The sequence below is a fragment of the Callorhinchus milii genome, unplaced genomic scaffold (assembly GCF_018977255.1).
Source record: "Callorhinchus milii isolate IMCB2004 unplaced genomic scaffold, IMCB_Cmil_1.0 Scaffold23, whole genome shotgun sequence".
In the NCBI taxonomy this organism is placed as follows: Eukaryota; Metazoa; Chordata; class Chondrichthyes; order Chimaeriformes; family Callorhinchidae; genus Callorhinchus; species Callorhinchus milii.
The window spans coordinates 6,600,516-6,606,637 of NW_024704764.1; positions in this window are offsets into that span (position 1 = coordinate 6,600,516).

Consider the following 6,122-nt stretch of genomic DNA (forward strand, 5'->3'; position numbering starts at 1 on the left):
TGAAATGCAGTTGTGAAATAAATAAATAAAAAAGTAATAGTTTTAAAATATTTAAACCTTGCGTTCCTTGCACATTAAGTGTTTTCTGTTTTGTTTTCCTTAATTTGGTTCAAAAACGTCTTTGTTTAAAAGCCTCGGATTTTCCTAGCGCAGCACTGATTCTGCACAAAATTCATCTTTCACTCAGCTCATATGAGAGTTAAGAATCATATCAGACTTTGAAGTTCAATATGTTCATGCCTGGACAACAACAACAAGCGCCCTCCATGCAGGGCAGTGTCTCAGAGCGCTTCACAGTAACGGATCCCGGGGTCGAGCCAGGGGGAGGGGGGGAAGGTGACCAAAGGCACATTGAAGAGAAAGGTCTTCAGCAGAGACCTGAAAATAAGAAGAGAGGGAGCAAGACGAAGGGAGTGAGGAAGGGAATTCCAGAGCCTCTGGGCATAGTGGCTGAAGACACGGCCGCTGAGGGTGGAGCGGAGGACTCAGGGAACGAGGAGGAGGCCAGACCCAGAGGAACGAAGGCACTGGGTACTGTTTTGAGGAGAGAGAAGGTCAGAGAGGTCTGGAGGTGCAGAGGAGTGGAGGGATTTGAATACAAAGGTGAGGATCTTGAAGTCGACCCTCTTTGGGACAGGCAGCCAGTGCAGTCTGGCAAGGACTGGGGGTGATCGGGGAGCGGAGTTTGGTGCGGGTGAGAATGCGGGCGGCAGAGTTTTGAATGATCTGGATTTTATGGATGGTAATGGATGGGAGGCCGGCGAGGAGGGCATTAGAGTAGTCCAGCCGAGAGGTGACAAAGGCATGGACAGGGTTTCAGCGGCTTTTGGAGAGAGGTATTGGTGGAGATGGGCGATGCATCGGAGGTGGAAGAAGGCGATGCTGGTGAGGGATCGGATGTGGGGGAGGAAGGATAATTGGGGGTCGACCCTGACGCCTAAATTGCGTATGGGTTCGGAAAGTTTTATGGGGGAGTCGGGTGGGTGGAGGAGGTGAGAGCCGTGAGATTTTAGACATTGACGAGAGCCAAAGAGTATGGCTTCTGTCTTGTCAACGTTCAGCTGAAGGAAATTTACGCCCATCCAGCCCCTGAGATCTGACAGGCAGCTGACAGAACATCAGGGGACTGGGGGTCACAAAGAGAAGTGGAAAAATAGAATTGTGTGTCGTCTGCATACATGTGGAAGTGTACCCCATGTCTGCGGATGACATCCCAAGAGGAGCATGTAGATCAGAAAGAGGAGGGGGACAGAAACACGTACATACACACAACAACAACAAAATTACATTTATAGAGTGCCTTTCACATCGGGAGGACGTCCCAAAGCGCTGAACAGTCAGATGTCGGGGCCAGAGCATGGGGGAGAGTTGGTGAAGGGGTGAGGGAAGGCAGAGGCGACCAAAGGCACGGTCAAAGAGAAGGGTCTTGAGACCGGCCTTGAAGGAGGCGAGGGAGGAAGCGAGGCGAAGGGACAGTTGGGATGGAGTTCCTGAGTGTGGGGGCAGAGAGGCTAAAAGCCCGGCCACCGATGGTAGGGTGGGTCGGGCGGGAGACATGGAGCAGGCAAGAGCCTGATGAACGGAGGGAGCGGGCAGGTTGGTAGGGAGTCAGCAGGTCAGAGAGGTAGGAGGGGGCAAGGCCATGGATGGTCTTAAAGGTGAGGATGAGGATCTTGAACTCGATCCTCTGGGGGATGAGGAGCCAGTGGAGTCGGACGAGGGTGGGAGATGGGGTCACGGAGCCTGGTGCGGGACAGTACATGAGCTGCAGAGTTTTGGATAATCTGCAGCTTGTGAAGGGAAGGGTTGGGAAAGCCAACGAGGAGGGAGTTTCCATAATCAAGCCTTGATGTAATGAATTAGGGTGAGGGTTTCGGCAGCCTGAGGGGTGAGACAGTGGCGGAGTCTGACAGTGTAGCGGAGGTGGTGGTAGGCAGTACCGGTCATAGCGCAAGCGCACATACAAATACAAGCACAGACACACATGCACACAGAAGCACACACACGTAGATACACACACAAATCCAAGCACAGAAACACACACACATGCACACACAGAAATACAAACACGGAAACACAAACATGTAGACACACACATGGATGCACACACATACGCACAATATTCACCACAGTGTTTAAATCAGGAACTACATATTCCTCTAGTGTTTAACATTCGAGTTCGGTTGAAGACAGAGCTCAATTTTCAGGGCTAGTTTAGCCCAAACCCATTGTATCTGAGTCACTGCACAGTCCCTGGGAGCATATTGTTCATCTGTTGCAGTCCTAAACCTGGCGTCCGCAAACACGACAGATGTGACCTCATTTTATCCTGTCAGAATCATAAATATATTCTCTGTTCAAGCACCAGTTGGTTTGAGTCTGAGAAGCGATCATTATTAACCTTATTTGCTCAGTGGCAAAAGTATGGAAAGAGAAGAAGAGGAGGGGAATTTTGCCTAAAACCAAACAATCCCAGCCTGTTCAAACTAAGTCGGATGTGGTGTTTAGCAGAGATTTTAATAAACAGCTGAGCTGGATTTGTAAGAGTATTGCGTCGGTGTCAACTTGGCTCAGTTGGTAGCACTCTCGTTCTCTGAGTCACATGTAGGGAAACGAGGCAACCATCTGCACACAGCAATGTCCCACGAACAGCCTTAAAGTCCACAACAAATTCATCCAAAGGAACATTGGCCAGCCACGACACCAGCGGAAGCCGCCTTCTTCTCTCGAGCAGTGTCAGAGAGATGATTCACATCATCTAATCAAGCAGCCAGGACCTCAGTCTAACTTTTCATCTGAAATACGACTCCATTGTCATCCATTCTGACAATGCCGTACTGACGTTTCGGTCAAGACTGTTCCACTTCACGGCTGTTTTGGGACATTGCTGCCTGTGAAAATTGGCTGCGAGGGTCGGCCTACAAAATACACAGTCGCTACACTTTACAGTGTATCCAATGAAGCGCTTTGAGACCTGAAAGGCGCTGTATCAAATGTTAAAGATTCTTACGCTGATCTCAAGTCCCAGTGTGAGCTTTGAACCTACGATTTTATGACCCGGAGTTGAAAGTGTGACCAACTTGGGCAAAGCAGATACAACAACAATAACAACTTCATTTATATAGCGGCCTTCACTCTGGGTGTCGTCTCAGAGTGCTTGAATACTTTCGGAACGGATGTTATCTGATGGCGATGGTGGGGTTGGGAGGAAAGTGGGGGAGGAAGATTGACACCCTCTCCTGCTTCACTGGCGCTATCTGAATCACTCCAGCTGCTTATGCTCAAACAATAGCGACTTGCCCTGAGCTACGGACATAATTGCAACACTCTGTGCGTCAGCTGAAAGGTTGGCCCGCAAGGAAACCACTTGCACGCTCAGACATCGGTTTCTCAGCTGTCAAGAGCTCCCGAAAGCTGACGTGGGATGTGGTGTTGCAATTGATTTCCTTAACACACTGCTGCCTGTTGTTTCAAGAAGTAGTGAAAACAGTTTAAAATACCCTGCGTTGTGCTGAGCGTGTCAGCAGCTGTATGGAAAATGTTGCTGAAATATCCTCGTTATAATAATAATAATCCTTGCATTTGATATAGCGCCTCATCGCGTCCTTGAGACGTCTCAAAGCTCTTCACAGGATATACTGTAAAGTGGATTGACTGTGTATTTTGTGGGCGAAATGCGGCAGCCAATTGCGCACAGCAGCGTCCCACAAACAGTCGTGGATTGAGTGACCAATTTATTATTATTTTTTTTTAAGAAATTATTACCCCCGGAAAAGCCATCCACCAATCGACTAACAACCGGGTTCCCAGTTACTACTGGTAAACAGAGGCTTGCGGAGTAAGGAAACTTGCCCAACTTTGCTCCCGGCCAGGAATCGAACCAAGGTCTCTCACTTGGCGAGGCGAGTGCACTGAGCTACAGGACTCCTCCTTGTGAATACACACTTGAAACCACCGCAATGTAAGCAACCTGAAGCGAATCACTTATAGATATTGAGCACGACATCTATTAACATAACATATAGGAGCAGGAGTAGGCCATTCAACCCTTCGAGCCTGCCCCGCCATTCAATCATGGCTGATCTTCTAATCTAACTCCAGCTAATAACCTGACCCTGCCTTACCCCGATATCGCCCCCCTCCTCCCATATCACCCCCCCCCCCGCGCCTTGTCCCCATATCCCTTAATCCCTTTTGCAATAAGAAATCTATCTATCTCAGTCTTCAATATGTTCAAGGACTGAGCGTCAACAGCCCTTTGGGGTAGTGAGTTCCAAACATTCACCGCCCTTTGAGTGAAGAAGTTCTTCCTCAACTCAGTGCGAAAGGACATCTGATTTTAAGGTTGTGACCCCTGGTTTTAGTTTCTCCAACCGGGGAAACAATCTCCCACTATCTACTCTATCATATCCTTTGATGATCTTATAGGTTCCTATAAGATCCCCTCTAATTCTTCTATATTTTAGAGAATATAGGCCCAAATTGGTCAGTTTATCCTCATAACTTCCCTACTCTTATACTCTAATCCTTTCATAATGAATGCTAACATGCCGTTCACCTTCCTAATTGCTGCTGCACCTGCAGACTAACTTTCTGTGATTGGTGTACAAGGACACCCAAGTCCCTCTGGACACTAACACATTCCAATCTCTCCCCTTCTAAAAAATAACCCGCTCTACTGTTTTTGCTTCCTGGGTGGATGACTTCGTACTTCCCTACATTAATAATAATAATAATCCTTGCATTTGATATAGCACTTTTCACGTCGGGAGGACATCCCAAAGCACTTCACAGAACACACTGTAAAGAGAAATTGACTGCATATTTGTGGGCGAACGCGGCAGCCAATTGAGCACTGCAATGTCCCACAAACAGTCGTGGATTGAAAATGACCAATTTATTATTGTTTTTGGTTTTGGAGGGATTATTATTAGGCTCTGTGTGGAGTAAGGAAACTTGCCCAAGGTTTCACCCTCTGCCTGGAATTGAACTCAGGTCTCTCGCTTGCAAAGCGAGTGCTCTAACCACTGAGCTACAGGACATTACACTTCATCTGCCACCTACCTGCCCAATCACCGAACCTATCTATGTCTCGCTGCATTTTTTTTGATGTCATCCTCTGTGTTGACACTTCCTCCTAGTTTTGTGTCATCCGCGAATTTAGATATATTAACTTCGATGTCCTCATCTAGATCATTGTTGTGGATGGTAAATAGCTGAGGCCCAAGGACTGATCCTTGTGGCACTCCACTAGACACATCCCACCAATCTGAAAAGGATCCGTTTATCCCTACTCTTTGTTTCCTACCTGTTAACCATTCCCTAATCCACGTTAATATGCTCCCCCCAATTCCATGGACCCTTATCTTTCGGACTAATTTTTTATGCGGCACCTTATTGAATGCCTTCTGAAAGTCCAAATAGACCTCATCCACTGATTCATCCTTTTCTGGACTATGGGAACGCTCTCTTCACCAGCCTTCCCGGCCCTCCCTCCACAAGCTGCAGGTCATTCAGAACTCTGCAGCTCATGTACTGTCCCGCACCAGGCTTCGCGACCACATCACTCCCACCCTCGCTCACCTCCACTGGCTCCCCATCCCCCAGAGGATCGAATTCAAGATCCTCATCCTCACCTACAAGGCCATTCACGGCCTCGCTCCCTCCTACCTCTCCGACCTACTATCCCCCTACGTACCAGCCCGTACCCTCCGTTCCTCTGGCTCCGGTCTGCTCCACATCCCCCGACCCAACCGCCCTACCATCGGTGGCCGGGCCTTCAGCCCCTCAGCCCAAGGCTCTGGAACTCTATCCCCCAGTGCCTTCCCTGCTTCCTCCCTTTCCTCCTTCAAGGCCGGTCTCAAGACCTTTCTCTTCGACCGCGCCTTCATCTTCCCTCTCGACTCTCTACCCCTCCTCGCTCTCTCCCTTCCCTTCCCTCCCCCTGACCATTTCCCCCCAATGCTCGGGTCCCGACCCACCTGTCCAGCGCCTTGGGACGTCCTCCCGACGTGAAAGGCGCTCTATAAATGAAATCTTGTTGTTGTTGTTGTTTTCTAGTTTACTGGAAATGTCCTCAAAAGACTCTATGAGATTTGTCAAACATGACTTCCCTTTTGTAA